This window comes from Solanum stenotomum, chromosome 9 (assembly GCF_019186545.1).
Source record: "Solanum stenotomum isolate F172 chromosome 9, ASM1918654v1, whole genome shotgun sequence".
In the NCBI taxonomy this organism is placed as follows: domain Eukaryota; kingdom Viridiplantae; phylum Streptophyta; class Magnoliopsida; order Solanales; family Solanaceae; genus Solanum; species Solanum stenotomum.
The window spans coordinates 11,257,403-11,267,930 of NC_064290.1; the positions used below are offsets into that span (position 1 = coordinate 11,257,403).

General features: G+C 32.2%; 1 pseudogene; it reads right to left on the minus strand.

Annotated features, from left to right (window-relative positions):
• Window positions 1-313: 313 nt before the first annotated feature.
• Window positions 314-1,474, minus strand: LOC125877277 (uncharacterized; annotated as a pseudogene).
• Window positions 1,475-10,528: the final 9,054 nt, after the last annotated feature.

The following is a 10,528-nucleotide window of genomic DNA, read 5'->3' on the forward strand; positions in this document are numbered from 1 at the left end:
GTGAGTAGTGAGTAGTGAACGGAGTTGAAACTCTTTTTTGGTTGTCATATGTAATATGAGAAAATTTGTATATCAATATCATGAATCTTTTCGGATAAAGTAGTTGATATAGTAGTGTCTATATTACAACAAATAAGAGAGACATTGAATAAACATAACACCATTTGTAAAATAGAAGGCCTTTAATAGACATAATCGATTGTAAAACAGGCCTCACATTAGGTCAAACTACAATCAAAAACCAAAAACCAAAAACATAATTTGATGTTCAATACTAAAACATCATCATTCAAAATGGGAAATGTTTTCATGCCTACTTAAAACAGTACTGCAATATTATTACTTCCAAGATTGGATTGTTTGAACTACTTCCTCTTGATATTTTTCTTTGTTCCTCTCTCATTTCTTGAAGTTTTCTTGTTGAGATTGTTGTTTTTCCATTCCATTTCAATTTAGGTGCAGTACTTAGTTTGTAATCAATATCACCAGTAATATCAACAGATTTTGTCACCTTTGTTGTACCAGTAGAGAAGATCTTACAACTTGACATCCCAAGCTGTATTCAAATTATGAAATAATTAGTGAGTGAGTTTGTAGTTAAACATAAAAAAATAGTATAATTAAATCAATAGAAAACACTTACATTAAGAGCTTTGAATCCATTTTCTAGCTTGAAACACACCCATTCCAATGACTGCTTGCCTTTTGTATGAGGTTGTGCTTCCCCTACCCTTTTTTATTCCTTTGTTACTATTAGTTAATTGGTAATCAGCATGTGTAGAAGATCCAACATGGTAATTAGCAGGTGATGGACATGTAGGAGGTGCACTAGCTGCTGCAGGTAGTCTTCCTCTTGCACTCTTTGCAGGTGTTGCAGATGTATTAGGTGTTGTAGGTGCAATAGGTGGCCTTCCTCTTGCACCTTTTGTAGGTGATGCAGATGCACTAGGTGCTACATGTGGTCTTTCTTTTGACCTCTTTGCAGGTCCTGGAGATGCACTAGGTGCTATAGTTGGTCTTCATCTTGACCTCTTTGCAGGTCCTGGAGATGCACTAGGTGCTGCAGGTGGTCTTCATCTTGACCTCTTTGTAGAATGCTCACCTTCTGTTTGTGCTTTCTATAAATATAGTTAAAAATAATTGTAGTTATTACATATGAGATCTCTATCACATACCAAATTAAAGTTAAAGATGTTACCTTTGGTCTTCCTAAACCTGAAGTTTTTCCCCTTCCCTTGTTTGTATTTGATGGTTCTTCCCTTGTTGATGACTCAACCCTTTGTGGACATCCTCTCTTGTTGTGGCCTCTAACATTACAGTTACTACATATCATGGCAAGTCCTGTTCTAGGTAGCTTTCCAGATTTTTTACTCTCACCAGCTTCCTTCTTTCTAAGTTTACCTGGTTTGCCAGACATGCCTTTTATTTCTGGTGGTGCAACTGTGGGGTTAGTAGATACATGCCACATCTTCATGTTTGTGATAGGTTGAAGGACATTGGCATAAGTCCTCAAGTAAGTTGCCTTACTATAGCAGTTGTCAATATAGTCAAGGGGTTCACATTTCTTAAAGTAAATGGCAGCCACAACATGTGCACATGGTATGCCTTTTAACTGCCATACCCTACAACTGCAAGTCCACCTACCAAGATCCACACTGTGTTGATATGGTCCTTCTCTCACTTCAAACCCATCATCTCCATTAAATTCAATATTACAATTCATTGACCTATCAATATTCTCCTGTAGTACCTTCAAAGACATTGGAGAAAAATCACACATCTAAGTATTTGTGAACTCTCTTAACTTGGCTATTTTTGTCATCATTTTTACTCTTATCTCTTCAAGCATAGTAATAATTGTCTTGTGTCTAGCTGCCAAGATCCCTGCATTAAAGCACTCAGACATATTGTTGTCTACAGAATCACATTTTACTTGAGTATTAAAGTAAACCTTACACCAGTACTCTATGTTATAGTACATAAGATCATCCATCATTTTTTCTGGGCCAAGCAACTTCATCTTGGCAACATTTTTCCTCAATTGAGATTCAAATGTACTCTTTGTAATAGACCAAAACTGTTGTCTTCTTTGGAGACCTCTCCAGTCCTTAGTCCAGTTAGCTAAGATGTGTCTAGCACACATTCTATGTTCAACAACAGGTAAAATAGTTAGAATTGCTCCTATTAATCCATGTAATAGATCTAGATATGTTATAATAACAAATACATGAAAATTGATAAAGACAAATTCAAAATAAAATAGTACACATACCTTTTGCATATCTGTAATCAGGGTGAGATCTTCACCATCTCTTAGTCCTAGATCTTCCTTCAACAGTTTGATAAACCATGTCTATGTCTCTTTCTTTTCATACTCAACTACTGCCCAAGAAAGTGGCAACATCTGGTTATTACCATCTTTGGCCACAACAACTAACAATTGTCCTCTACAAACTCCTTTAAGAAAACAACCATCTAAACCTATGCACTTTCTACAATTTTGGAATGCCTTCTTCAATGGATAAAAACATATTTAAAAGCTTTGAAATACTGGCCTACCAAGAGCATCAGGTTCACCAAGTTTAACAACACAAATGCTCCCTGGATTGGTCCTCAACAGTTCATCATTATAGTCAAGAATTTTGCCAACTTCCACAATATGATCACCCATGATATCTTTCAACACTTTAGCTCTTGCCCTCCTAACAGTAGTCTTGCCAACAGGAATTTTAAATTTTTTCCTTATCAACTCTTGCAACTTGAAAACTCTTATATTTGGCTGCTCATTAATCCTTTTTTTAAAGTGTGTAGATATGAACTTTGCATTACACAAATAATTTCTAGTTGTGTTGTTATAACTATGCTTTGGATTGTAAGTCTTTATCATGAAATCATTTGTTGTTTTGTCAAGACATGCAAATTAAAGCCATGGACAACCTTCCTTGCACCTACATCTAGCTCTTTTTGGCTCATTCACACACTTCTCTATTTGAACTCTTTTCTGGACAACATATTTACTAATTGCTCTTCTAAATTCATTCACATCTGCAAAAACCATACCCAACTGACATACAACTTTCTTGGCAGTAGGATCATGTATAATTTTCTAATTATTTGGCCTCTTCCTTCTTGATAAATTTACAGTTCTTGGTAAATTTACTCTTTCAGATTCAACACATTCATCACTAAATTCATCTTCATCTATTTCAAAACTTCCATCATCAGAACTTGCAAAATAAGGCTCATCACCTTCTAATCTTCCTTCAATACTTATTTTACTTGTTTAAGTTTCATCAAAACCTAAATCTACTCCAGCTTCACCTATTGGTACCTCTTCAGTATCAACTGGTACTCTCTGTTTTCTTTTTCTTCTTTGAAAATATCTCTTTTCAGTCCTCAACTCCCTAACCTCTTCATGTACATCACTATAATAGTCCTTATCACAATCTCCTACCAATCCACATTCAGACTCAACACTATCTTTAGTTGAGTAATCGGAACCCTCTTCTTCTAAGAAATCAGATTCAACGGGGCCTGAAACTAGATCATCAACATCTTCAGTATTAGGATTTGCAGCAGTGACAAGAGTTGTAGTGGAAGGAGATCTAGGAGCAACAGTTGTAGTGGGTGGAGTTTTTAGTGGAAGGAGATCCATGAGCAACAGTTGTAGTGGGAAGAGTTGTAGTGGAATGAGTTGTTGTAGTGGAATGAGTTGTAGTAGTGGAAGGAGATCTAGGAGCAGAGTTGTAGTGAGAGGAGTTGGGGTAGAAGCATATCTAGTATCAAAGGTAGTAAAAGGGTCTTCACCTACCCCACTTTGTTCATTTACTTTATTAATAGTTGAACCAGATTCCTCTATATCCCCATGAGGAACATTTTCTAATAAAATAAGGGTGGGGTCCACAATTGCATCATCAATCAAGTTCTTTACATATATCTTCACAATATCTCCATCTTCCAAAGAACAGCTTAAGTCTAAAATATCCATATCATTATGAATATCTTCCAAAATGCCACTGTTAGGAGGTTTAATACTAAATGTGCAAGTTGTTGTGTATCCTAATTCTTTAATGTAGCCTCAAAATTCAAAATAGGACAGTTTATCCATATCAACATCCAAAAACTCTGTAATTTGCCCACCACTGTAAATTGGTTGTCCACTACTCAAATCTAATACTCCACCCTGATACCATCTTAAAGTAACCAAAGTAAATACACTCATCTCCTACCTGAACAGAGGTAACACTAGTAAGGAATGAGAAACTCTACTTTCTGAGGTTGTACTTGTAAACTACAAGACTGTATAAATTCACGAAAACAAGTAAATAACTATTTGGTTGCTTTAAAGATTCTGAAGTAGCAGAACTAGGGAGAAAAAGAAAAAACAGAAAATCCCTAATCGAACACTATTGTTTGAACTGAATAAGCTTCAATTAGAACTAACCCTAATCAACATTGAAAATCCCTAATAAACTATATACTGTGACACACATATCAAAATAGCATTTGAATGCCCAGTGCAACAAAACCTAATCAAACACTACCATCAAAACTAAAATCAAATATCAACATAACATTCAGTTGGTAAAGAATAACCTTCAATTAGAACTAACCTTAATAAATATTAAAAGGCCCTAATAAACTCCACACTACAACAAACCGGTCAAAATAACATTTGAATAGGCAGTAAAAATAAAACCCTAATCAAACACTACATCAAAATAGTATTCAGCTAGTAAAGATCTAACCTTTTCTCAGAAGAAATAGTAAGTAAGTTTTCCGAGCAACGTCAGTAATGGAAGATCGTAGAGAAAAGGAAGAAGAACTAGAGATTAGATTAGGAAGAAAATCGTAGAGATTAGATTAGGAAGAAGAATGAGGGTCAATTAGGTTCATTAAAGGTAAAGGTAAAGTTTTTGTGACACGTGTCAATTTGTGAATCGTGTCAAGTCATGGGGTCCACGAATATATCGTGGACAGCGTGTGTATACAAATATTTTTTATAAATCTGGTTTATGTGGACACATCATCGTCTGAGGGTGCACTAATATAAAAAAAAAAGTTTAGGGGGGTAATAGGACCCCCGCAAAAGTTAAGTGTGTAGTTGGAAATATGGCTAAAGCTTAAGGGGCATTTGACCCTTTGCTCTTTATTTTTTCTTAAAAGTTACTCCCTCCATTTCAAATTAATTGAATTATTTAGACATTTTTCTTCATTTTTCAAATTAACTTAATTGTTCCATCTTTAAGACTACTTTTAGAATATTTTCCCAATTTTATTTTCATTAGTTAGTATTGGAATTAGTTATTATAATTAATGTTTAGTTATTTAATCATAAATTTGACAATTAATAAGGGTAAAAATGGAAAGCTATGTTTAATTTATGTCTTAATCTTCTTTTCTTAAAGGACGTGAAACACCTCAACAATTCAATTAATTTGAAATGGAGGGAGTACTTTTTTAGCCAATTCAAACTAGGGGTGGGCATAAATACCGAAAAACTGAAAAATCAAATCGAATCGAACTAATTCTATTCTTCGATTTTTTGATTCGGTGTCGATGTTATTTTTTTGAATGTTCGATTATTCGATTCGGCGTTCGATTTAAGGGTCTCAGAACTTCGGTGCACTGAAGAACCGAATTTATATTTCAAAAAATAAGAAAAAATTAAAAATAAAATTATATACATATATAGGCATGCTCTTGACTAAACATAAAAAGTCAACTAACAATTAAATTATTCATGAACAAATCAAAGTAGCAACAAATGTACAAATCAATAGTTAACTTCAAATATTAGTTTTCACAAGGAACCAAAAGATATTTTTATCAATGTACGTTATGTAAAGGAATTTGTCTTCGTCCTTGTTTTTTTCAAGAAGTAGTTGGAGACACAATGTTCTTGATAAAGTTAAATATAGTCTTTTAGTTAGCACAATAAGTGTTTTATGGCGAGACACATCATTTCTTAACATACTTTTAAATTTTAAGTATCTTATACTTTGATTTTGTCCTCATTTTATTTTTCGTTAGGACCAAAAAATCATTTTAAAAACACCGAATTAAACCGAATCGAAGTAGAAAAATCGAACCGAACCGAATTAGTTTGATTTGGTGTACGGTGCACACTTTTGTAAAATCGAAGAACCGAATCGAAGTTTGATAAAAATCGAACTGAAGAACCGAACGTCCACCCCTAATTCAAACAGGCTCGTAGTGTGTTGGGTAATTTATACTCCCTCTATTTACTTTTACGTGTCACAGTTTGACTTGACACACCATAAAGAAAATAATTAATGATATATGTATTTACCAAACTAGCCCATATTAAATGAGGTCTTAGAAAATGATTTGAAAAATAAGTATTTAATGATGAGGGTAAAATATGATATGTCAAAAATGACAAGTAAAAATAAAAATATATTTTAGTAATAAATGACAAATAAAACTGAACGAAGGGAGTATTATTTTTTGGGGAAATTGTATGAAATAACAAACTATTTCATTCAATTAGCCATAATTTATTTTATTTGTAATTCGCAGCAAACATCTCATTTTTTTGCCATTTGGTTCGGTATACAATTAGCCATTTTCGGTATACAATTACCCATTTGGTATACAAATATATAAAATGTATTTGTGTTTGTATAAAGCGAGAGAAAGGTGTATATACAAATACAAATACATATATTTCCGTCCTATACACTTATAATTATACAAATATAGATCTTATTATACAAATTACAATGGAGAAAATGATCAAAATGATCCTTGATATACAGGGGTTGAACATTTTTGGTCCTTTATATATATCACATTATTGAAAAAGTCCTTAATGTATAGAAAAATATGTTCATTTTGATCTTTAGCCCTAAAACTAACTATACATGTGAAAATTTCTGTTAAACATAACGGTGGGTCCCATAAAAATTGACACCTCACAGATTCTTTCTCCCTCAATCTTCTTTCTTTCACCATTAGAGGTGATGCTCCATTTTCAGACCACCCATGACCCACCTGTCTTATAAAAAAATACATATTACACTTATTTCTAAATTTTTATCTAAAACAATAGTTTCTAGCAACGCCGATTCTTATACATACGAAGAAAAGAAACGAGTATATTAAAACAAATATGCCATAAGTAAATTAGATTTTTAAAAAAAAAACTACATTCCTTCTCCTAAGAGATCTCCATAAGCCAACCATTTTTCAAGTTTTAAACTAACTATTCCCTTTTGTCGAAAAAATCTATGCGAAGAATATAGATTATTAATTTATGCCCTTTTTAAGACTAAATTTTTTATGTATTTCTTTTTCGTTCTGATGTTAACAATAAAGGGTGAAAATAGGATGGATAAAGGTGGAAAATATAATCTTAAACTATGATTTGAAATTTGAATAGATTTCTGTGTGTCAATTTTTTTTTTGGTAAATTTGATTTAAAAGTGATCGAAGAAGAAGGTAATGGAGAGAAGAATAAATCAATTGAAAAATGCAGCAAAAGAAAGAAGATTGATGGAGAAGGGGTCTGCCATGTGGCAATTTGTGGAACCCACAGTTAAATTTAACAAAATATTCACTTGCCTAGTTAGTTTTATAAACATTAAGGACTAGTTAAATTTACCAAAATGATCCTCTTTTTATAAACATTAAGGACTATTTCAATAAGGTAATATATATAAAGGACCAAGAAAGTTCAAACCCTATACATCTAGGATCATTTTGGTCATTTTCTCAATTACAATATATAAATATATAAATGAATTTATACAAAACTGAACAATTTGTATAATTTGGATGTATCTATCGAATTATACAAATCAAAAGCTTCATAGCAAACATAAAATTTGTTATGGAGCGCAATTATGTAAACTATAGCTATAACATATAAATATGATATTTATGTTTGCTATATGTGAAAGTTGCTCTAATCTTTTTTTCTCTATTTATGATATTTGACTTACTTTGAAATTTTTAAGGATCAAAGCTGCTCAAAATACGTTTAAAATTATTCTCTGTATTCCTATTTACTTGTTAAATTTTTTTAATTTAATTTCTCTTTTTTACTTGTCATTTTTGATAAATCAAGAAAGAGACAAAATATTTTTTTCTATTATACTTTTAATTTATTAATATTGAGTTAATTATTTTTAAAAATATAGTGACTAAATATATTTAGGATCCTATCAATTAGTAGCGTTAAAATAGTAAACTTGTTATTTCTAGGCTGAACCCATCGGTAGCTCTTAAAGTTGGCACCAACTTTCACTTAGACACCTTAACTAAGTTTTGTTCATTTTAGACACCTCATGTCATGGTCCATTGTGACATTTTGACACTTTTTTTAATTATTAGTCAAATATATAAAGTGTTTGTAATACACTCACCGATGACGTGTCAAAATGACGAATTAAATAAAGACACGTGGCATATATATAAAAATAATTCTCAAATAATGATTTTTAGTACAAAAAAGAAGTGGCCAATGAGTGAATGACACGTGAAATTTTTTCCCAAAAGACTTTAAACATAAAAAAATCAAACCCCTCCCAGATCATCTTCTCCACTCCACCCACCCCGACCCTTGCGTTTTCTCCACTCTTCCCCCACCCACCCAACATCTTCTCCACCTCTACCCACCCTAACCCCAACCCCTTCCCCACCCACATGATCTTCTCGAGTAGAATAACAAACCCAGACATACCACTACTCAAATCTAATTTGAGATTATTCATGAATTCATGACTTTCCATTTTTCTTCTTCTTTATGAGAGCAGGGGTCTTCACATTGTTTTCTTTAAATTTTTATTATATCATTATATTATAAGTCCATGCATTCAAATTCATTTTTTTTTTGTCTGTAGCATTAACAAATTTATTTCTCCATAAAAGGAGTTTTAAGTTTTGGGAGATGATGGTTGAAAAATGAGGAAGAAAATGAAAAAAAAAAGAGATTAAATAAGCCTTTCACGCGCTGGTAATGAGTGTATTACACTCTCTATGACATGTCAGCAAAAAGTGTCAAAATGACATAGCGGGATATGACATAAGGTGTCTAAAATGAACAAAACTGAGTTGAGGTGTCTAAGTGAAAATTGATGGCAACTTAAGGGGGCATGGGTTCGCCCTTATATCTATCATTATTTTCATAATATACATGGGTGAATATTATTTTGGACTCAAAAGCATTTTCTCTAATTCACATTTGTACGGTTCCAGACATACTAGAATATATAAATATGTTTCAAATCATATATTTATATAAAAGAGAACCCTAGGCCCGCTTACGTGGCGCCACCACAAGCAATAATTTCTTTTTAAATTTATTTATTTCCAAAAATACCATTCCTTTTTCATGAAAAGATGTGACTTTTATGAAAAGTTGTCCTTTTTATGAACAATTGCGACTTTTATGAAAAATTGTGACTTTTATGAAAGGTTGTGACCTTCCTAAAGGGTTGTAACTTTTTCAAAGAGTTGTGACATTTCCGATAAGGCACAATAATCATTTGTTCACACTACCCTTTTTGTCTATAAATAAAGAAATTTCCTCTCATTTTAAAACAAAGAAAATTCTATACTTCTTTTTCATCTTTTGCACAATTAAATATTCGTGTATTTTGCTCCTGTTGAGTGTCTCATTGACACCATTGTTTTTGTGTCAATACACTTGTGAATAAAATCGTTCTATCCTGAAAGGATCTATTCCTTTAAACCTCGGGTACTAGAGGGAATAGTTTCTTTAAGGGGGCATTGTGCATTCAGTGGGCTCAATTTTTTCTTTTCCGTTTCATTCTATTGTTGTAGATCCTGGTATATTTTTTACAGTCATTAATTTATGCTTATGATATTAATTGTTGTTTTTGAGTACATGTTTTAAACTTTATTGGTTATGTTTTTGTAAAGTTATTGTTATAACTTATAAGTATTTGTTAGTACAGATAAAAATTATTTATTTATTAGAAAATTTAATATCTCATGTTGATGCTCATCTAATTTCCCAAAAATATCAAATAGGTGTGTAACTTAGCACACCGTGCCAAGTTTGGGCTTCTTATCCAACTATACACTGGCAACAAAAAAAAATTCAACAAACTTAATGTATTGATATTGTATAAATAATATATAATTGTACATATATATATATATATATATATATATATATATATATATATATATTTCTATTATATAGAAATGTGAAGTGGAGGACGACCAGTGGCAAAATTGTAAATATATGTTCATTTAAAGGGCAAATTGTTCAAGCATACCACAAGGTGGCCGTTCTTTTCATTCAAGATATTTTGTCCTTTTTTAATTACGTGGCTGCCTCATATCCACAAATTAGAAAAAACCTGTTACTCCTGACCAATGGCACTTCAGCAAATTTGACTTTATATAAGGGCAAAAAGGTAATTACGTCATGAGATTAAAGTGGACTCTGGAAGTATCGATTTCTCTCTAGAAGTATCAGTTTCTCTTTCTTCTCCCAAGAGAACAAATAAACAGACGCCAATAACTTGTAGAA